The following is a 23,938-nucleotide window of genomic DNA, read 5'->3' as shown; positions in this document are numbered from 1 at the left end:
CTTGTTGCAATGGTGAACAAACTATAAAATAGATTTTACTTGTGATATTTTATCCATATTAAAAATGAACAATGATAGTTTAAACCAGAATCTAATATTCACCTGCAGAATATTATTTTTTAACATAGCATGATTATAGCACTGTAAAAATAAGAAATGCAATCACAGTTTCTACCAGTGGACTGTGTTAGAAAATAATAAGAGACATTCATGTTTTAAGAGCTATCATGGCGTACGCCACCTTGACACCTCTCAATTTCATTTTTTAATAATTTTTTTAATTAATTTGAGGATTTTAAAGTTAGTAGCAATGGGGGGGAAACAGTTGCCCATACCACACACAGTATCCCCAGTTTTCACTTTTGAGACTGAGGTGGATTCTACAGATGCGCCATTAATCCGAGAGATAGATGTTTACAGAGCAATTAGGTTAAAAAGCGGATGATCAACAATTGTCATGAGAAAGAAGCTCAGGAGGTTTCCATTGAGAGGCGAAATGTGACGTAGCTACTAAAGTGCCAAGACAGAGCAGTTCACATTGGTGAGAAGTGAGAGAAAGCTTTAAAAAGTCAAACAGAAGCAGAGTGTAAGAAGTAGGACTGAGGTTTCCAGAGAGAAACCAGCAAGAGAAAACGGGAGGGCAGTGCCAGAACATGTAGAGCAATCTGCCAGGCCTTGACCAATGGAGCTTAAAGGACAAAGTGAGTCTATAGAGAATTCCATGAGAAACTGTTTACAAGGAGTTAGGTAAACGTATGATTATTGAGTTGTATGATTTGGTATTTAGGGTTCTGGAACAAAATTTACATTCTTAAAAATATTTTGCCAAGAGAGAGATAAAGCCAGGCGAGCAAAGGACATTGGGCCATTGTGAAATTAAGGGATGGGTTGTGGGTTGATTTACAGAGTAAAGAATAAAGAGTCAAGACAGGCTTCTTTAAGGGATAAAAGGACCAAAGCAGTGAAAAATAGGGTGCAAAGGAACTGAGTCAAATGAAGAGGTGCTGCATGCCCTGAACGCCAAATGAATGTAGAAATAAAAGAAAAAGGGTGAACTAGGAACATGAAAATCAGACTGGAGAGGGTTCGGCACCTCAAACAAAAATGAAAGTTTGAGACTTCTGGAGTACATCGATCACTTCACAATTGACCTGAACTCCATTATTGTAGATCTCTAATATAAATAAAGATGGGCTATGTCTCCCTTACATGAAAAATATATAAACCACATTTGATGAGAAAGATTACTGTGATTATTTTTAAAATATACCAGAAAACAATATTGTTTGTATCTGCTGAATTTTCTAAAGCCTGGAATTTGCATTAGTAGTAATCATGTGAATGCTCGCATCGTTTTATGTTGTTTATTTGTTTTATTTTATTTAAATCTCCAACAAGATAAATTAAAAGCAGTGAACACACATTTCCCATGCAGACCTCTAGATTTCTTGTTGCTGCTATGTTCAGTATCAGATTTGAGACCACTGGTGCTGAAGCCAGAACTGCTTGACCTGTAATCTGAAGAAACAGCTTTCAATGATAAATGAAGCTACTATTGTATTACATGTTTGAAAGATTTCTAGGCCAATGAAAAAAGTGTTTTCTACTTACATGATTTTTCATATTGTGTGTAAACATATCCAGCACCTTCCTAAAAAAAAGCAATGTTCAGGTTCTTTCTTAATTACTCATCTAAACAATTCCCATCCATCATAACTAATGTATTATTTATACAATCATTGCCAATCATTGTGCTGGGTTTGGGGCAATTTCCTGATGATCCCACACCTGGTGTAATGAGGTATGCAATGACATGTTGTAGCTGTGCTAAGTGCCATTCCAGTGACTGATAATGTGTCGCAAACAGTTGGGCCTCTGGTTTGTCACGTGGGTGTTTGGAATAATCCGGGTGCCAGGAAAGATGATAGCATGTTAGGTGTTGTCTAATATGTGATGTAGCAGATATGGCATTGAGCTTTAAACACCATCATTGCCGGTTCAGACATCGCATTGACTCAGTGTGCAACCCTGAGCAAGTCACATAGCCTGCCTGTGTTGCAAGTGACAAAAAAAGTTTAAGCAATTGTGCTTTACTACTGTTCTTGTGAAATCTCTTGTGATGGTGTACAAAATAGTAAGATGATCTATGAGGTAAAACATATTTATTTTTAATATAAAGAGGAAGATGGGAGGTAAGCAAAACAAAAAATATGCAAAGATGAGGTCAGAAGAGATAAGAGTGCACGTAGCCAGCAAAAACACAGTGCCTAGACAAATCCATGGTTATTAAACAAAGAGTCCTCGCATAACAAGCAAGAAAAAAAGACATATCTTAACATAAAGAGTTATTCAAAACATAAAAAGGTACTAGGGACAGGAAAGCATGCATGGAATGTTTATGAATGGATATTTAGGAAGTGCCCTCCATAATGTTTGGAACAAAGACACAATTTTCCTTCATTTACTCCTCTGCTCTCCAATTGAAAAATATAAATCAGACAATTCAGATTATGATTAAACTGCACACTGCAGACTCTACTTTAATGGTATTTGCCTACATTTCAGTCACACAACTTTTCTACATTGTTCCCCCATTTCAGGGCACCATAATGTTTGGGACATCACAATGGCAGGTCTATTAAAGAAGTCATATTTAATACTTTTGTCACGTATCCATTGCATGCAATTTCTACTTGAAGTCTGTGATTTGAAGTGTCTTTTAGCTTTGAAAAACTCTTGTCTTGCCTTGGCAGTATGTTTGGGTTCATTATCTTATTTCAGGATAAAGTGCCATCCAATCAGATTGGAGGAATTTACTGGTACTTGAGCAGATAAGGTGTTTCTGTACAACTCCAAATTCATTGTGTAACAGTGCACAGCAGTTCCATCAACAATGAAGGTAAGTGTGCCAGAATCTGTGACAGCCAGACATGTCTAAGCCATAACACCTGCACTTTAACAGATGCGGTGGTCTGCTTGGGATCTTGGGCAGTTGCTTCTTGTTTCCACACTTTGCTCTTGCCATCACACTGATACAGGTTCATTTTGCTCATCTGTTCGCAAGACCTTTGTCCAGAATTCTGCAAGCTCTTTTAAGTTCTTCTTCGCAAACTGTAATCTGGCCATCCTGTTTTTGTGACTAACTAGTTCCCTACATCTTGCAGTGTGGCCTCTGTATTTCTGTTCATGAAGTCTTCTGCTGATAGGCGTCTCTAAAATATCCACATCTGCCACCTAAAGTCTTTTTCTGATCTGTCAGGCATTTGGGGCTTTTTCTTCATAGTGAGGACTCTCTAGTCATCCGCAGTGGAGGTCTTCCTTGGCCTACCAGTTCCTTTGCAATTACTGAGCTTACCAGTGTGTTCTTTCTTCTGAATGTCATTCCAGATCATTGGTTTTTTTGCCATTCTAAGGTTTTACTGATGTTTCTAGTGGTTTTATTCTTGTGTTTTTGACTTTGACTTTCATTGTCAGAGCTCTTTCCCTAATGTTGAACAATGGCAACTACAGACTCCAAGAGGTCGAAGCAGGCCAAGGTATTATATGCCTGTACAAATGAAGCAATGAAACACACCTGAGGAATCACAAACACCTGTGATGCCAATTGTCCTAAACATAATTGTACCCTGAAATATGAGGAACATGTAGAAAAAGTCTTGTAATTTATATATGCTGTGCCCGAAATGTATTCAAATACCCTTAAAGTCTGCAATGTGCACTGTAATCACAACTGAATTGTTTGATATGTAATTGTAAAGGAAAAATGTGTCTTTGCCCCAAACATTATGGAGGGCAAAGCATACAGGCCTGAGCTGAGTGCACTCCAAGCATCTCTGGTTAAAATGGACATGGACAAATGAGCCAGTAGGCATAAATCCTGATGAGTACAGGTAATGTTTAGAATGCTGATGCCTTAAAAATGCTTGTGAACAAATCTCAGATTATGAAGGGAGAAAAGTAATATCTGATTTAGGTGACGTGAGTTGTATGTCAGATTATTTAGATCAAGCCACTTAGTTGTGTAGTTGAAACAGAAACCTTGATAACAAAATCATCTAAATAAGATATTGGAAAAACCTATTTATTGCTTAACCAAATGAGCTTGATGGTCTGATGGATGATGGCCTTGTGCTCGTGATCTAATGTCTAGTTGTTAGTGAGGAAAAGGTATGGTGAAATGAAGTTCCTTAGAGAAGAGTGCTCAGCATAAAGGAGGAGGGGAGAAGATCTTTTAGTTTTCTGAATGAAGATTAATCATAGGCAGTCTGCGCTAAGGTACTGAACTCTAAATCAGGACAGTTTTAAGAGAAGACCTGCATGGATGTTCATAATAAAGAAATGAAGTTTCCAAACCATTTAGTAATCCAGTCCCAATTTGGAAAAAGTTGGGATGTTATGGAAAAATCAAATAAAAACAGAAACCATGATTTTAAAATTCCCTTTGACTTGTAATCCATCACAGTATAAAGACAAGTTATTTAATGTTTTGTGTAGTCAACTTCCCATTTTCATAAATATACACCCATTCTTGTCAGTGAAGCCTGCAACACTTTCCAAAAAAAGTTGGGATGTGGCAATTTAGAGCTAATAATGAGTTAAATAAAAAGAAAATAAGGATGTGAGCAGAAATGGATGATGTTCAGTAAGTGACTGTAATCATGCTTTGGTATAAAAGCTATATCCAGGAAAGCCCTAATCCTTTAGAAGCAAAGCTAGACAGAGCATCAACAATATTTCCACAAATTAATGTAAAAATCATTGAAAAATTTGAAAACAATGTTTACCGTAGACAGAGAGAAGGTATTTGGTTATTTCACCATCATCAATGTCAAATATAATTAAAAGAGTCATTGAATCTGGGGAAAGTTTGGTGCATAAATGGGAAGGGGGCAAGCCTAAACTGAATGTCAGTGACCTGTGATCCTTCAGATGGCACTGCATCAAGAACTGTCATTTATCATTCATCAGCCACATGGACTCAGGTGTACCTTGGCAAACCCTTACTGAGTAATACCATACACAGTTACCTCTACAACTGCTGGTTACAACTCTGCAAAAATGTTAATAGATCCAAATGTATCATTGAATTCTCTGAGCTCAGATGCACCTAGAATGGACCATCACATAGCAAAAACGTTTGGTCAGATAAATCAATGTTTCAGGCCTTTTTTTGGAAGAATATATGTTGTTTCCTCCCAACCAAGGAACAAAAAGACCATCCAGACTGTTAAAAAAAACCTACAAATCAAAATTCCCGCGTCTGTGATGGTATGGGGTTGTGTCAGTGCCCGGGTCTGTATCGAAGGAGTGACAGTTCATAGGAGTGACATAACAAAGGAGTGAAACCTCAGATATAAATTTCTTAGGAGTGACAAACATCCAACCAATCATCCAAGTGGTACGTGAGGCAACAACGATTTTTTTGGCAACTGTACTTTCAGTTGTGTGTGGTAGGTAAATGTCACTCCTTTAATACAGTATTTATTCAACTCCTTTGTTATGTCATTCCTATGAAGTGTCACTCCTTTGAATGGGACCGCAGTGCCCTGGGTACAGGTAACTTGCACTTCTGTGAAGACATCATTAATGCCAGAAAGTTCGTACAGATTTAGCAGCAACATATGCTGCCTTCAAGAGAACATCTCTTCCATGGATGCTCATGCATGTTTAACAAGACAATACAAAACCACATTCTCTGTGCATTACAAAGGCATGACAGCATAGCTGTGCCTGCAGTCCTGACCTGTCCCCAATTGAAAATTTGTGGTGCATTTTGAAACACAAAATGTGACAATGAAGACCCCGTACTGTTGCACACCTTTAGACTTGTTGCAAGAAAAATCAGACCATAAACCCCTAAAATACCAAAAAATTGGCATCCTCAGTTTTTAAATGTTTACTAAATGTCGTCAGAAGGAAATGACAATGTTTCAAAGAGGTAAGTTCTTTACTCTATAGACTCTTTTAGGAATATGTTGCAAGTATAAAAATTAAAATAACTATTTCTGAAAAACTACAAAATAAATTATGACATCAAATAGTGATCAAAGAGTTGGTATATTGTTTTCAGGTCAAAAATCATTTACTTTCATGAACTAATCACTGCTTTCTGTTTTTATTTCCATTTTCCATACCGTCCTAACTTTTTCCAAGTTTAGATTGATGTATATCTACCATCAAGACATTGTGGATGTGCCCCCAGGGGCCCATGATGGCAAAGGGTCTTTTAACCAAAGTGCTCAACAAAACGATCAAGCATCCACATGGTGAAATGACCATGGGGTGCACCACCACCCCACCTCAAGTCTCATGCCGAAATACCACATTGCATTAAACAACCCGGTGCCTGGGTGCGACATTGTCTGATCAACTCTCTTTTAAGGAAACTAAGCCATCCAGGGACCTCTTATACCAGCTTTTCTTGGGGTTCTAATAATTTAATAGCAAGAAGTGTGTGATAAAGAAAGTCTTGTTTTAAAAACAAGTAAAAGAGCTTTGTGGTTGGGCAAAAGCACTACTAAGAAAGAAGGAAATAAAATGTTAAAGTACTAGAGTAGTCTAAGAAATTACTTAAAATCCACAGAAAGTAACATAATAGAAAAACAATGGTGAAGACTCAAGAATTCAAATGATTGCATCAGAAAATAGAAGGGAAGAGAAGTTTTGTTCAAGACTACAAAGGAAGTGGCATAAAAGATAGGGTGCAGTGGGTATGATTGAAAATGCAGATTAGAACTTAATGATTTACAGTGAAAGGATCAGAAACACAAGTGACATCAATGGAGAAGATAGAGAATGAAATGGGACACACAGCCTTTATATTGGCTATGAGAACATGGAAGGACTTCCAGGATCTTTCCATTCTCAGAAGAGAAGTTTCAGAAATGTTGGAAATGATGAAAAGAGGTAGACAGCTGGCAAATGGAGTGGGTTTGACAATATTAAAAGCATTCCATGCAAACTTAGAAAGGCATGCAGGTATGAAGTATTAGTCGGAGTCTTGCCTGTGCCCACGGTGTTACTGCTAATACCCAGGCTGGCCTGTCATGCTTCACATCACAGGATAAAATCTCTGTGCCGTCATCATTCATACATACACAAACAAAGGGTCGATGCTGAGAACCACCACAGATTGTTCTGTATGTGCATTTTCTTGAATTCATTTTGACCTACTAATTCACAAACTTTACTAAGTACTAAACCAGAAACGATTTTATCTTATCTGCGTAGCAAATCAGAATGCTGCTGGTTTGGTACTCTGCTTGCAGTTCTGCCACAGAACTCTGTGCTAGGGAGTTGAGTTTAAATGACAAATAATTTGGGATATGTGTAGAAGCAGACGTACTGTATATACTCGTAGTACATGTACAGTTTCCTCCATAATGTTTGAGACAAAGACACATTTTTGCTTGATTTATCCCTCTGCAGTTTAAAATTACAAATCAGACAATTCAGATGTGATTAAAGGGCACATTGCAGACTTTAATGTAAGTTTATTTGCGTACATTTTGGCGACACCGTGTAGAAATGACAACACATTTTATACATGGTCCTCCCGGGCATCATAATGTTATTGACATTGCAATGGCAGGTTTATTAAAGCAGTCATGTTAAGTACTTTGTCACATATCTCATTGCATGCAATGACTGCTTGAAGTTTGTGATTCATAGACATCATCAGGTGCTGAGTGTCTTCTCTAGTGATGCCCTGTCAAACCTCTAATGCAGCCATCTTCAGCTCCTGCTTGTTTCCGGGGCTTGTCCTCTTAAGTTCTCTCTACAACCTATGGAATTCCTGTTTAACTGGATGTAAATTGAATGACTGGCTTGGCCAATTTTCCATTGTTTAGCTTTGAAAAATACCTGTGTTTCCTTAGCAGTGAGTTTGGAGCCATTTACTGGAACTTGAGCAGATAAGATGTTACTATACACCTCACGATTCAATGTGCCACTGCTGTCAGTATTCCCATCATCAATGAAAAGAAGTGTGGCAGCCATACATGCCCAAGCCATAACAACCTACTCCCCCACCATGTGTAACAGATGAGGTGGTCTGCTTTGGATATTGGGCAATTCTTTCTCATCTCCACACTTTGCTCTTGCCATTACTCTGATAAAGGTTCATCTTTGTCTTGTCTGTCCACCCAAAATTCAGCAGGCTGTTTTGAATCCTTTTTCACAATCTGTGATCTGGACACCCTGTTTTTGTGGCCAACTAGTAGTTTGCATCTTGCAGTGTACTTTCTGTATTTTGTTTATGAAGTCTTCTACAGATAGTTGTCTGTGACACAACCTACTGAAGACTGTTTCTGAACTGTTGGACAGGCGTTTGGGGCTTTTTTTTTATACTATAATGAGGATTCTTCTGTCCTCAGCATTAGAGGTCTACCTTGGTCTACTATTGCTGAGCTCACCAGGGTGTTCTTCTTAATGATATTCCAGACAGTTGATTTAGGTCATCTCATTACTGACGTCTGTAATGGTTTTATTCTTGTTTTTTAGACTTATCTTTCATTGTCCTCATTTTGAACAATGGCAACTAGAGGCTTTGAAGAGTAGAAAGAACTTCAGGTATTTTATGAAGCAATGAAACCCACCTGGGGAATCCCAAACACTAGTGACACCAATTTTTCCAAACATTATGGTGCCCTGAGATATGAGGGGGGTAATGTAGAAAGAGTGTTGTCATTTCTACATGTTGTGACCAAAATGTATGCAAATACACTTAAATGACTGTCTGCAATGTGCACTTTAATCACGTCTGAATTGTTTGATTTGTAGTTTTAAACTGAGGAGCAGAGGGATAAATCAACGGAAAATATGTCTTTGTCCCAAACATGATGGAGGGCACTGTAGAAACAAGCCTGCGAGGGTTTTGTTTGGGTTTTGTTTTATTATTAGCCAACCATTTCAACATTATGGTTTGAATTGAACTTGATTACACTAAAGACATTCATCTTGATCACTGCCAAAAAGGGCTATGCAGCTGTTTGCTCTGGGGCTCCCCCTCTCAGGCTCAGCGGTCACCTGATTGTTTTTTTCCATTATTTGGTTTTGTTAGTTGTACTGTTTACCTTTTCCTGTGACCTTGTAATGAAGCCACTGATGCAGCTATTCCATACTTTGTAGGACTGCAGTTGGTGACCATTTCCTCAGAGTCTGTTGCTATGCACAGCTGCAAGTGTTCCCAGGAGCGTGCAGGTGCCAGCATGTTTAGTAGCGGGTGATGTTTGAATAAAAAGGATCTTGTCACAAGGTAAGCTGTCAAGACTTCAGCAGTTGTGGAAAGAAGGACCCTATTGTTTCTCATGACTCTTTACTAGACCTTTCTGGTTTATGCCTTCATTGAAGTGTTTATCTGTTCTGCTCATTAATTTACTCAGCATCCCATCCATCCATTATCCAACACGCTATATCCAAACTAGAGGGTCACAGGGGTCTGCTGGAGCCAATCTCAGCCAACACAGGGCGCAAGGCAGGAAACAAATCCCGGGCAGGGCGCACACACACACCAAGCACACACTAGGGACAATTTAGAATCGCCAATGCACCTAACCTGCATGTCTTTGAACTGTGGGAGGAAACCCACGCAGACACGGGGAGAACGTGCAGACTCCACGCAGGGAGGACCCGGGAAGCGAACCCAGGTCTCCTAACTGCGAGGCACTCAGCTTCCCTAATCTCTTTAAAAATAAAGTTGACAAACTGATTCTACAGAGCAATGCCATACCGAAAACATTTTTCATTCCCAAATGGCCCATCTACATGAAGCCTCCAGAAAGAACCTCTGTTTATTTAGATCTGTAAATGGCTCCTTACGGTAAATAGCCATGAATTGATGGCAACAGATTTGTGAAATAGCAGTAGCGCATGATTTTATAAGGACAGTAACACAGGCTTCGTCCAGGTTTTTTTTTAATCTGTTAGTGTCCTGCTATGTATCAATCAATCAATCAATCAACATTTATTTATATAGCACATATTCATACAAAAAAATGTAGCTCAAAGTGCTTTACAAAATGAATAGAGAAATAGAAGACACAATAAAAGATAAACATAAGTCAACATTAATTAACATAGAATAAGAGTAAGGTCCGATGGCCAGGGTGGACAGAAAAAACAAAAAAAAACTCCAAAAGCTGGAGAAAAAAATAAAATCTGTAGGGGTTCCAGACCAAGAGACCGCCCAGTCCCCTCTGGGCAATCTACCTAACATAAGTCAAACAGTCCTCTTTGTATTTAGGGTTTTCATGGAAGGACCTGATGATGATGGTCACGTAGACTTCTGGCTTTCAGTCCATCAATGTTGGTGTATGTAGCCTACTATACATTAAAGATCCAGTTTTTTTTTTTTTTCCTACATATTAGGACGTTTATCAAGTCACAAAGAACCAACTTTATATGGAAAGAACCCTTCCCAGAAGTTCAATGAGGAACCACACAACGCAGTAAATAACCATAAAATGCCATTAAAGATCTGCTATTTTTAAGAGTGTAGGAATGGGTAGGTGAAGGAAGCTCCTCAGAGTTCATCTATGTGCTGTGAACTAGTTTGCTGCTTTTCGTATTAAACAAGGTCTTGCTAAGTTGCGACACCCACTGTTTTTTATTAATACAATCGAACAGTTTCTCTCACTCACCTCAAAATAATCCTGCCACTACACTATGGTGTTGAGGTCTTACACCACCAAATAATACAGAGTGACATTAACCCTGTTCCTATTCCTTTAATTTGTCTCCTAGAATAAGACATTTTCCTTTTTACAAAACAAAAGAATCACAGAACAGCATCTTGGTTCCTTTTGCTTGGGCCAAGTTCAGCATTCATGACTGTGCAATTTGAAAGACACTGGACAAAAAAGGAAACAATGACGGAAGAGCAAGGTAGAAACTAACACTCGCTAATGAGTGCTCCCATTGTTTGACAAAACAGCTGTGGAACAAATTTTAATGTGTAGATGATTGCCCAGAATGGAATGTTTTGGCCCATATGGACCCCATATGTATGAAGGAAACATCTATCAGACAGAGTGTGTGTTACACTGATGAATCCATTGATACAAAACACGCATACACTACTAATGTCTTGCATATTTGAAATGTTTTGCAAGGGCAAGTCATTATTAGCACTCTCCAGCAGCTTGTTATTTAAAGTGAGTGCTTTTAACTTACAATGCCTTACATGATGCCTCTGGGATCAAATACGTGAGCAAATACATTTTCTGTGCTAATCAACTTTTTCAGGTGTTGTGCCTGCAGGTCAGAATGAGGGTTTTCACTCAAAAGGCTGAAATCTTGGCAACAAGGCAGACTACCGAGGCCCACACTGCTTTGTAAAGTATAAAATGTGGTCTTTCAACTTTATTTTAAGTTGCCTATCATTTGATTTTAATGTTTAGTTTCTGGGCTGCCTGGTTTTGTGAGTCTGCTTTTGTAGTTTTACCTTTTATACTCCTAAGTTTGAAGATGAGGTGCTGAAACATATTTCATACAATGCTTCTCATAAACACAGAAGAACTTCATGATTAAACGCTTTCATCTGTTTCTCATTGAACTGAAACTTTACTGTGTTACTCGCAGATGCTTCTGCTGCAAATGCTACCCACATGCAACACCTGCAGATAACCACTATAAGACAAGAATCATCTAGCCGCAATTTGGTGCCCACTTTGCCTGTCCCATAACAGACTTAAAGGTAAACTTTCCCAGTGTTGTCTGTGAGTGATGGTAGTTGGGGCTACCCCAAGAAAGTAATGCCAGTTAACAGTAAAGTGAACATTAATTTTAATCTAGTTTCAGTTTACATGTGTATGGCACTCTCCACTAAGAGGGCAGACTCAAAGTGCTGCAGCACGTTCACAGGTAAATGCAGTAACAACCTTTACAATTTACTAATTACATTATGAGTACATGCAAAGACACAGATTTGTTTCAATAGACAGGAAAACAAAGCACAAACGTAATTTGATTATCACACACTAAATGGAACCTAACAATATCTGTTGATTAATTAAGTGCTGAACTATTCCCAGTTGACAATGGAGGAGAGGACAATGAAAACAAATCAGCAACAGCCCAGAGTAATTCAGCGTCTGAGGTCAGTTATAATAGACAAAGTCAGCCACAGTCCAGGCTGCCTGCCTCGTCCAGGGCATTCTACAGTGGAGTCTGTACTAGGCTGTCTAATGCAGCATAAAGATGAAGGACTCCTCATGCCTGGACAAACTGGTGAGGAAGGCAGGCTCTATTGTAGGCATGGATCTAGACAGTTTGACATCCGTGGCAGAGCGACGGGCGCTGAGCAGACTCCTGTCAATCATGGAGAATCCACTGCATCCACTTAACAGTATCATCTCCAGACAGAGGAGCAGCTTCAGCAACAGACTACTGTTACTGTCCTGCTCCACTGACAGACTGAGGAGATTGTTCCTCCACCACACTATGAGACTCTTCAATTCCACCGGGGGGAATGCTAACATTATTCAAAGTTATTGTCTGTTATACCTGCATTTTTATCACTCTTTAATTTAATATTTTTTTTGTATAAGTATACTGCTGCTGGATTATGTGAATTTCCCCTTGGGATTAATAAAGTATCTATCTATCTATCTATCTATCTATCTATCTATCTATCTATCTATCTATCTATCTATCTATCTATCTATCTATCTATCTATCTGTCTGTCTGTCTGTCTGTCTGTCTGTCTGTCTGTCTGCCTTTTACTCTATCTATCTGTCTATCTACCTATCTATCTAATATGACGACAGTTCTTCCATGCATTGCTTCCATTAGTTCTGAGCATAGATAATGTAAAAGATAAAGGAGACTTCGGGTCATGTAGTCATTTAGGGGTAATAGAGTTATTACACATAAAGTATTTTTGAATGCTTTCTACATTAAAATATAGCATCTATTTTAGAAGTAGCATAAAATGTCAATAAATGTCAGATCTTGTTCAAGCATATCAGGACCCCCAGGTAAAGGTCAAATGAACAACAAAGAACAAGAAGGTCCTGGGTGATGGTCCAACAAGTTGGCTGACTATTATGTACTCAGTAAGACTTGACAGATCTCAAGGACTATTGAAATGAGACTTTTATTTAGATATGTTATTTGGCATGTAAGCCAATGAAACAATCAAATGATGGGTGTGTAAACTAACAAACTAATCAGAGTAAAATGTCAGGTGATGTGCATGCATTAATTCAGCACTGTTATGTAAATTCAGTTGCTTATAAATATAGACCTCTGCTCTTATTCTTTGACCATCTGCTGACAATCTCTTCACAGGGCACTGTCCTTTAGTGTCATGATTTAGGCTGGAAATTGATGCTTTGACTTTAAGAGGAGCCATATTGTGTATTGTTGTCAGGGTCACTACCCTCATTTCTAGGGGCAGAGTCTCTAGGTTGTGACCTTGACTTAACCAGATATCGGCATAAAAGATCAGCCTTGGCCATGTGCTTTATCCGATCTGTGAATAAATCCTTGCTTTCTTTTGATTTATTGTCCATTTAATCTTCTAGTTTTGCCTGGGTTTCAACTCATTGCCTGTTTTTTTTTAACTTTGATTTTGCTTCTTGTCTGGGCTTCGATCGCTACAGTTTGTTTTTATTTTCTTTTATTTTGCCTTTTGCCCGCTTTCCCCTGGTTTACTCAGAAATTCGTTATTGTGTTTTCCTGCCAAGTTAGGACGCTTAGTAGATTGCTGAAACAGGGATGTTTCCTCTTCAGCACATGCTGAGGAGATAAATAAAGAAAATAATGGACAAGCTTCCTCCAGCCTGGTTCTTTGGTTTGATTAACTATTTAAATACTTAAAGGTCCTAGTTGAGGACAAGATTTCTTTCTTTAATATATTATATAAGATAGATAGATAGTGTGGTATATGGCTGGCCATTCATCCTGGCCAATACCCCCAGGCCGCCAGATGGAGCCCTCCCTATAGCATGGTGGTGCCCCGAATTCCAGCAGGGCATCATGGACATTGGAGTGTTTATTCACAGCCCTGCTGGATACCATGGGGGCAGCCAGAGGACACTGCAGGGAGAACCAAGGACTATTTGCCATATAGCCCGGAAGTACGTCCCAGTCATGTGAACAGAGGAAATGACGTACTTTTGGGTTGAAGAAAAGGAGCTTTTATCTGACCCGGAAGTGTTAACAGTCACATGGACAGAGAGAGAGAAACACTTCCGGGTCAAGGACTTTAAAAAGGACTGTGGGAGATCCCATGGTGGAGCTGAGTTGAGAGGAAGGGTGACAACGCGTCTGGGAGTGGAGGATTTATTATTTTTATTGTGTATTGTTTATTGAAGGAATAGTGAAAGTGAATGTGATTTGTGCACTTTATTGTAAAAATACATTTATTTGGACTTTTATCTGGTGTCTGGTCCGAGGGTTCAAGGGGATGACAGCGCCCCCTATCTGTCACAATGGATAGATAGATAGATAGACTTTTATTTGTCCTTGGGGGAAACATGGCTTTCTATAGCAGCTCTTTAAATAAATATGAAGCTTCTGTAAAAGGCCCGCTACTTGCATAGAGCCCAGAAATATCTAGTATCAAGGTGTTGATTTTCCTATACAGGGGGTCCTCGGGTTACGACACAGTTCCATTCCTACAACAGTGATGTAACCCGAATTTTGGTGTAAGTCGAAACACACTCTAGCCTAAGTCACTTACCTATCTTAACACATTTGCAAAATCATAATCTAGAACATAAAAACACAACTAAGCCACAGAAAAAGGAAAAGGACATAAATCTACTGTACTGTAGTAACAGAAAAAATGAGTGTAAAAAAAATCCTTACCTTCATTCCTCCTCATGTTTTTATATGGGAGTGAGCGTTGTAAACTCGAAACGTTGTATGTCGAGACGTTGTAACCCGAGGACCACCTGTACAAGCTCATGCCTTAGAGTTTCTATAAAAATTATTAACTGTCTTTTCACATTTTATTATTATATAACATTGATATAACAGTGGATTTTATTTGGCTTTTTGACAATGATCAACAGAAAAAGAGACTCTTTAATTTCAAAATGAAAACAGATCTCTGCAAAGTGAACTAAATGAATCACAAATACAGTATATAACACACAATAATTGATTACATAAGTATTCAGTATGTAGCAGATGCACGGACTGCCATGACCTCCTTGAGTCAGAGTACGTAGAAAGGTCTCTCTACCAGCTTTGGTCATGTTTTTTTTTCCCATTCTTCTTTGCAAAACTGCTCAAGCTGTGTCACATTGCATGGGGATCGCAAATGAATGGCGTTTATCAAGTCCAGCCACATTTTCTCATTTGGATTGAGGTCTGCATTCTGGCTCAGCCATTCCAAAACATTATCTTTGTTATTCTTAAGTCATTTCTATGGAGCTTTGGTTTTATACTTAGGGTTGTTGTCTTGCTGGAAAACAAATGTTCCCCCAAGGCACAAGTTTCTTGCAGACTGCATCTCATTTTCCTCCAGAATTTTCCCTTTATTTTGCTGTTTTTCATTTTACCCTCTACCTTCAAAAGCTTTCCTAGGCCTGCTGCATGAAAGCATCTCCACTCCATGATGTGTGTTTTTGATACTGTGCAATGTTGGGCTTACGCCAAGGATTGTGTTTAGTCCGATGACCATACAGCTCAAGTTTGGTCTCATCAGACCTTAGAACTTTCATCCATCTGACATTTGAGTTTCTTATGTGCCTTCTGGCAAACTGTGATGTCATGAGCATTTTTTTACAGTGGCCTTCACCTTGTCCCTTATTCATTAAGCTATGACTGGTAACATTATTTATCTTCTCAGCCCCTCCAGTTTTAGTCACTCTAGCGTGTAAATCCTTTAGAATTCTCAGAAGTCTCTTGGGGGACCTCCCTCGCTAGTCTTCCCCTCATACAGTCACTCTGTTTTTTATGGACAGCTGCTCTAGACAGATTTACAGCTGTAATTTCATTTCATTTGTTAATGATTGATATATAGACTCCAAGGGATATTCAGTGATTTGGATGTTTTTTTGTAACCATCCTTTAACTTGTGCTTTTCGATTGACTTTTCATGGAGCTGCTTGCTGTGTTTTTTTTTTCTTTATTGTGTATGTTATTCCATTATATTGACTCATCACAAATTGGGCCTTCCAGATAAAGCTGCATTTAAACTACAGTCAAAGGAAACCCCATACCGCTGATCTCCACCTCCACTGAACTAATTATGGAACTTCTAACACCAACTGGCAGCACCAGGGATGATTCTGGTGTGGCGTATTGTGAATACTTATGCAATAAATTATTTAGTGTTTTATATTTGCAATTAATTTACACCACTTTACAGAGGTCTGTTTTTCACTTTGACATTAAAGAGTAAGGAGTCATTGATGAATGTCAAAAATGCAAAATTAAACCAACTGTGATTCAGTTCTGTCTCACAATAAAATGTGAAAACTTTGAAGGGGTGAACACTTTATATAAGCATTGTAAATAACTGAAACACTCACACCTTCTCAAATGCACTTACTCCAGTCAGTCAGTGCCTATCCTGGCAGCATCAATGACAAGACTGGAATTTATCCTGGAATAGACGCCAGTCAATCTCACACACAGTCATTTCAAACTTACCACTTATCATAAAACAAGTCTTTTGGTTGGGGGTTAAAAGTGAAATACCAGGGGGAAATCTTTACATATACCTAGGAAGCACATCTATACTTGAACCATGGAACAGCATCTAGGCACCCGTGGGTCTCCAATGGGCCTCTCTTTCCTAGGCTAAGATCAGTGTTCATGAGTGAATCATTTGAAAGGCACTATACAAAAGTGGAATCCATGAGACAGGAGCAATGATTAAACTTCGTAGAGAGAGTGGTCCAGCTGGCATCCAAACTCTAGAGCTCTCTAGACCTGGGATCAGCAACTGTAACATGTATGCTGCTGATAACTACAACTTTATAACGCCAAAATCATTAACATGCCCTGGCTCAGTGTGTACCTGATTGTAATCTGTGTTTTGAAAAAGCTCTCTGATTCTAAAACTGTGCAAGACTCTCATCACCTTTGTAGATCTTCTATACAAGCACCATCTCCATCTGTGTATTCTTTCCCTAATTATTGTTTATTTCTCATTTTTGTTTCAGCTAGTTCTTTCATTTTGTGAAATAAAGTAAAACAGAGCTAAATGCGAATAATCCACCCCAGTAATGTCCTCGGCATTTTTTGACAGCATGTATTTAAACTGAAGAGAATGCCTGGGCCAGTGGAGTGCCAGTCTTAATTTGGAGCTTCATGCCCAATCATCCATTTTTAGTGCATTTATATGGTTCACAGTCAAGAAGAGCCAGTGCCTATACCAGCATCATTGAGCACAAGGTAGAAACTGACACCCACACTCACTCTTGGCTAGTAAAAGAAACGTGTGTGTCTTTGAGATGTGAGTGGAATCTGGAAAACAGCTACAGAAAAGCCAGAATTGCTCACAATCGTCTCACTTTTCCCTTTATTAACAATAATTTGGACATGTAAGTATACCCCATGAAATGCTTTTTTCTTTTTAACATTTGCTGACATATCAAGATTTGATCTTCATTTAAACAGTATCTGCAGATAAAGTTGATATAACAGACATCATGCCACGTTTATAGAGTTTGTTGGCCATTGTATAGTGTAAATAAACTTAAATGCAAATTTCACATGTGTATATCCCTATATTTATCACTACCGTCTTTACTACCCGATTATTAGATAGATAGATAGATAGATAGATAGATACTTTATTAATCCCAGGGGGAAATTCACATAATCCAGCAGCAGTATACTGATACAAAGAAACAATATTAAATTAAATAGTAATAAAAATGAAAAAAATTATAATAAAATTAATGTTAGCATTTACTCCCCCGGGTGGAATTGAAGAGTCGCATAGTGTGGGGGAGAAATGATCTCCTCAGTCTGTCAGTGGAGCAGGACAGTGACAAAAGTCTGTCACTGAAGCTACTCCTCTGTCTGGAGATGACACTGTTAAGTGGATGCAGTGGATTCTTCATGATTGACAGGAGTTTGCTTAGTGCCCGTCTCTCTGCCACAGATGTTAAACTGTCCAACTTTACTCCTACAATAGAGCCTGCCTTCTTAACAAGTTTGTCCAGGCGTGAGGCGTCTTTCATCTTTATGCTGCCACCCCAGCACACCACCGCGTAGAAGAGGGCACTCACCACATCCGTCTGGTAGAACATCTGCAGCATCTTACTGCAGATGTTGAAGGATGCCAACCTACTCAGAAAGTATAGTCGGCTCTGACCTTTCTTACATAAAGCATCAGTATTGGCAGTCCAGTCCAATTTGTCATCCAGCTGCACTCCCAGGTATTTATAGGTCTGCACCCTCTGCACACAGTCACCTCTGATGATCACAGGGTCCATGAGGGGCCTAGGCCTCCTAAAATCCACCACCAGCTCCTTGGTCTTGCTGGTGTTAAGGTGTAAGTGGTTTGAGTCGCACCATTTAACAAAGTCCTTGATTAGTTTCCTATACTTCTCCTCCTGCCCACTCCTGATGCAGCCCACAATAGCAGTGTCATCAGCGAACTTTTGCACGTGGCAGGACTCCGAGTCATATTGGAAGTCTGATGTATATAGATTGAACAGGACCGGAGAAAGTACAGTCCCCTGCGGCGCCCCTGTATTGCTGAACACAATTAGAGAGGATCTTGTCTGATCCTGTCTTATTAAACACCTCAGACAATTAGTTTGGTTTGCTCTTTGTTGTTGAAGTGTGTGTTATCACCATTCTGAGATTGAAAAAGCTTTCTAAAGCAATCGCAAAGAACGTTATAGATGCCCAAGAGTCTCAGAAGAAAGTTTAAAAGATCTCCAAACAATTGGAAGTCAATCATCTCACTGTCTGGAGGATCATGTGCAAGTGGAGAAGATTTCAAGTAACTGCCAACTTGCTAGCCTGAGAGCAGAATATAAACTTCTGAACGCTGTCTGTAAAAACCCCAGAATTTCATCATGGGACCTACACGTAGGTGTTGCCATTGCTGATGTCAAAGAGCGTGAATCTATCATTAGAAAGAGGCTGTACACCAATTCGATCAATATTGGTGGTGTGCCACAAAGAACCCTTTACTGCTCAGAAAGAACATAAAGGCAAGACAAAAGTTTGCCCATCAACACCTGGGCAAAGAGCTGGACTTATGGAACAATGAGGCAAAGATTGGGTAGACTGGCCAATGTACCACAAGGCATGTTTGGCAAAAGCCAAAGAGAGAATTTCACCAGAAGCCTACTATCACCTATAAGGTGTGGTGGTGGAAATGAGATGATGTGGGAACATAAGGGCAAGGCTAATGTTTCTCTGTGAACACCTAGGCAAAGACCAGGACTTCTGGAACAGTGAGGTCTGGACAGATGAGGTAAAGATGGAGTTATTTGGCCTCAGTCCACAAGACACGTTTGGCAAAAACCAAAAGACAGCATTTAACCAGAAGAACCTAATACCAACTATAAGGCATAGTAGTAGAAATGTGATTGTTTGGGGCAGATCTGCTGCATCACTGCCTGGGCAGCTCACCATCATAGAATCCCCTATTAATTCTTTACTATACCAGATAGAGCTTGAGGATAATGTGAGACCATCTGTCTGCAGACTGAACCTTGCAACATGACAATGACCTTAAACCTACCAGTCAATCCACTAACAACTGGCTGAATGGGAAGAAATGGAATGGCCAAGTCAAAGCCCAGATCTGAATCCCAGTGACATGCCTTGGGAGGGATTTGTAACGTGCTGTACACAAAAGACACCCTTCACACATTGCACAGATGAACGAATCCTGCATGGATCTTCCTGTCATTGTCAGAAACTGGTTGACGGGTTATAGGAAGTGCCTACTTGATAGGGCAATGCAAGCTATTAGAGTTAAGGGTGTACTTACATTTTCCAGTGATGGAAATGGCATATCTGTTATTCTGAAGGTACCATTTTAAAGAGGATCATATCTTGATATATCTACTGTAAAAGGTCACACAACGTGAAAGGGATGGGGCACCACCATGGTGACCTTTTATAACTGAAGGTTTGTGTGACGTGTGGTCCATGACACTGTGCTGATTTAAAATAAATAATATTGCCCTATGCAGGTGCAAGCTCCAAGCGTGTGCGTAAGTGCGTTTCAGTCCACAGTTAGTGGCGGCGCTAGCTGGCCACGCCAGATTCACGCGCAGATGTGGGTTAGTCAATTAGGAGATTCCATGCTGCCATGGAGGGAGTGGCTTCCAATTAGGTAGCAGGTTTAAAAAGAGCCTGCATGGGTCTGAGGAGGGAAGAGAGAAAGGAACATGTCAGAAGACAAGGGGCATCATAGGTTAAAGGGACAATTGAGAACAAAAAATGTGAAGACCTGCCGTCTCATGCAGGATGAGCCGACCACCTAGAGAGAAAAGGCAGCGCGATCTTGGGCCTCACGAAGGAGCAATTGAGTGGCGTTCCAGGGGCTGGTTTGTCCCAATGAATTACTGTGCGGAGTGGGTGAGAACATGGTGGAGTCCTCCCCAGGAACCCGAGGTATGACTGCATGTACGTCAAGAATGATGGGAGGAGGACTGACCTTGGACTTGGACAGTCTGGCTAGAGCTGTGTGGTGGGCTAAGACGCAAGTCAGGTGATGAACTTTGCAGTTGTTAATGATTTTCCCAGCTGAGCGAGCAAACGAAGGTGGAATTGTGCTGGACTCGTCTGACTGTGCAGGAAGGACCAGATAGCTGTGTGTTTTAACCTCTGGCATTTTAATGGATTTATTTATCTTTATTTATTTTAATCTCCTTTAGCATTTTATTTGATTATTTATTGTTGATTACGCACTGCACTTTTGGTGCTGTTTGTTTTGAGCTTGGTTTTTAATAGAAGCACTTTTGCACTTTTTCACCACCCCCTTGCTTCGTGTGAGTGTCCTCATCAGCCGGCTCATCCAGTCATGACTGTTGACGGTTTCAGGTTCAAGTTGCAGAGATGGCAGGAGGGCAGGAAGGGTTGGGTCCAAGAGGGTGGACAATGGAAGTAACATCAGAGGTGGAATGACTGTCAGTCTTCTGTTCTACAGAAAGAGGAAGAGAAAAGGCATTAGCAAACAGAGCCCTTAAGCTGTCTCCCAAACACAAGCATACATATGTTTAATAAGAAAAAACATTTCATAGGGTTTACTTACCTTTTTCACACGAATGTAAGCTATATTAGTATTTGCTTCTGACTTGTTGGCGGCCCTGTCTATGCTGCCAACCTACAGAGAGGCATGAGACCTGTGGTGTAGCACCTTGGCGCTACACCAAGTATACCAGTCAAGAAAGGTTGAACTATTCATATAAATAGTTAAAATGGTGTACTTAATTTTTTTTTCTTTCTTTCATTGCAGCATGTAGGTGAGTGCATGAGACCTGCTGTAAGTATCACCAGCATCTGAGGGTGGCAGTAAAAGTGTTGCCGACTGCCAGTCCTGGAAGAAAGTGTTTTGTGGTGGCCAACCTTAACACAAGGCATCAGGTACACAGCGGTCTCTTCAGCACAATAGCTGCCATGAAGCTGAGACGTGCATAATAGAGAAGCCGGCTTACGCACAGGGAAGAGTAGGGGCCTGCTGAAGAAACAAGCCACCGTGTTACGAACGCGAGGGTACTGCTGCAGATATTACAGGATCGCTCACAGAAAAATAATGCTAAGCTATAAAGAATTTTTGGGGAGGCCAATGACATGTAGACAAAGCTGGTGTGCTATGTTAATCAGGTTAGGGTGATACACTAGAGTGTCACTCACAATTGGCTGCTAAACAACCTATGATCATATAAAAGAGGTGGATTGGGCGCTAGAGGGGTCTGCCTTTGGGCCAAATCTGCATTGTACAGTTTAGTTGGTGACAATCCAGTGTGAAAAGATCAGACTCGACACACCTAAAAAGGTTTGGGGCAGCCACCCGTATATTATCCCTGGCTGCAATGGGTTTGGTTTTAGACAGAAGTGTCTTGGTTGGAGTCCAGACATGAACTGACTTAGGTTTTGGAAGATGGTGGTTTTAAGGAGGAAGACCAGAAGTGACCTTCTGCAGACGTCATCTCTGACGCTGGAACTGAAAGTGCCCTCAGCCTAGGCACCAGGACCGGAAGTGACATCATCTTAGGCGCTGGAACCGGAATGTGCCCTCAGCTTAGGCACCGGGACCGGAAGTGATGTTGTCTTATGGATCAGACAGGTTTTCCCGTGGCTGGTCTGCTAAGACAACAGAAAAAGGTTTAGTGCACCCGTCACCCCCTGGCCTGGCATGGAATTACCTTCTCTTGGTCCATACAACATCCTCCTACTCGCACGTGTGTGACACCAGATAACGAGAAGACACACGGAGAGAGCCCTTCAATCCCATATAGAGTGGAGGGTGTCAGCAAAAAACAGAGAGAAGCTCGCAAGTTTGTGTTGGCAAAACTTCTCAGGAACTTTGTAAACCATATTTTTTTTTGTTTACACTTGTGGATGAAGGTTTTCTTATAGCATATTAAGGAAGAAACCTTTTTATTTTTTTTTTGCTCTTTTCCAATCTACAGATTTCTAAGTGCAAAACGTGTACACATTGTAAACAGCATCACAGTTTTCCGCCTCAAGTGTTTATTGGATTTTTTTTTTAACCAAGTGGGTATGCACAGAACTAACTATTGGTTTGTTTATGCTTGGCATCCAACTTTTAAAGCATTTATGGTTTTGCACTTGAACAACAGTGATTTTGTAATAAAGGACATTACTTCCTGTATTTTCAGGAGCCTATGTGCCTTTTTGTCACGTACCTCTGGTTTCAGTTCGGCTACTAACAACTAGGAGCCCCATTTTTGAGGTCACACCATGGGTTCAGTGGCATGGGGTTCCATAAGGCCCTCAGTGATTCCTGGCCAATGGCAATTCTTCACAGCCATGCTGGCTAAAGTAATTTGGCACTATAAATTAGCCCCAATGTGAGCGTCAGTGAGTGTGTTTGTGTATGCATGTGTGCCTTATAATGGAGGGTGGCCAATGCAGAGCATGCGTATCTATCACACATAAAGTACCAGGAGTATTTTACACCACTACAGAACCTAACATAAATGACTTTAGGATTTGGGAGGAATGCAACATACTTTATGAGAACAGGAAAAGAAACATTAGAGGACCATACACACTGCACAAATAACTGCAAGCTGACCAGACCTGGACTCAAACTCATTTTCCTGAAACTGTGAGTCTTCCTATTTATATCTACTAGCAGGCTTCGCCTCCTCCTTCCCCACCAAGAGCTACGCACCATTGTGAAGAGGAGGGCTAAACGCACCCCAAGTTGACGTGGCCGCTCCTCCGAAACCCCTGTTAAAACGGTGATACAATGGGAATCAAATAACAGTTGATTTTTTTACCTCCTCTTTGCTCGATCAGCTGCTGGCTTGCTGCTGCTCCTGTGCGGCGTGATCTGTATTTCGTGTGGTACTTCGAACGTTTTAAAGTCACTGCCTCATCTCTCTTCTCCCGAGACATCCTCAAACACTATTCAATCTCCTTTCGCTCTTTCATTATTTCACAGAGTAATATTTTCTGTTTGTTTGCGCTAATGTGAGCTTTCCTTTCTCTTTTTCTTGAGACTTTCGATTTTCCTACTTCCATTATCTCTAACCTGCTCTGCATGTGTATCACGGGACTTGCTTCCAAAGCTTGTAAGTATGACGTGATCTGTCCATCTCACGGAAAGTGAATCAAAGATCTCTCTTCAAAAGATCACGTCTCGTCACAGTCTCGTCCCAAGTTTTTTTTTTATAATAGAGAGATGAGTTACGAGGTACTTTATGGAACAAACAAGATTATAATGCAGTAGGAAAATTCAAACTAATCAGTACAATATAAATTAAAAAGAAATAAAAAACAGAGAAGCATACAGGGATGAATGCTCAG

General features: G+C 40.1%; 1 long non-coding RNA gene across 2 annotated transcripts in view; it reads left to right on the top strand.

Moving 5' to 3' along the window:
• The window catches only part of LOC120514768, a 98,712-nt gene that overhangs the window by 59,631 nt on the left and 15,143 nt on the right, over positions 1-23,938 (top strand). The window contains exon 2 of one of the 2 annotated variants that reach the window (XR_005630516.1): positions 9,130-9,256. The exons of the other annotated variant lie outside the window; for it this stretch is intronic. This is a non-coding gene — a long non-coding RNA (uncharacterized LOC120514768). The remainder of the gene's footprint in view (positions 1-9,129; positions 9,257-23,938) is intronic. 2 annotated transcript variants of the gene reach the window in all.

Source organism: Polypterus senegalus, chromosome 14 (assembly GCF_016835505.1).
Source record: "Polypterus senegalus isolate Bchr_013 chromosome 14, ASM1683550v1, whole genome shotgun sequence".
NCBI classification, from domain to species: Eukaryota; Metazoa; Chordata; class Cladistia; order Polypteriformes; family Polypteridae; genus Polypterus; species Polypterus senegalus.
This window is presented reverse-complemented; position numbering and strand designations above follow the sequence as displayed.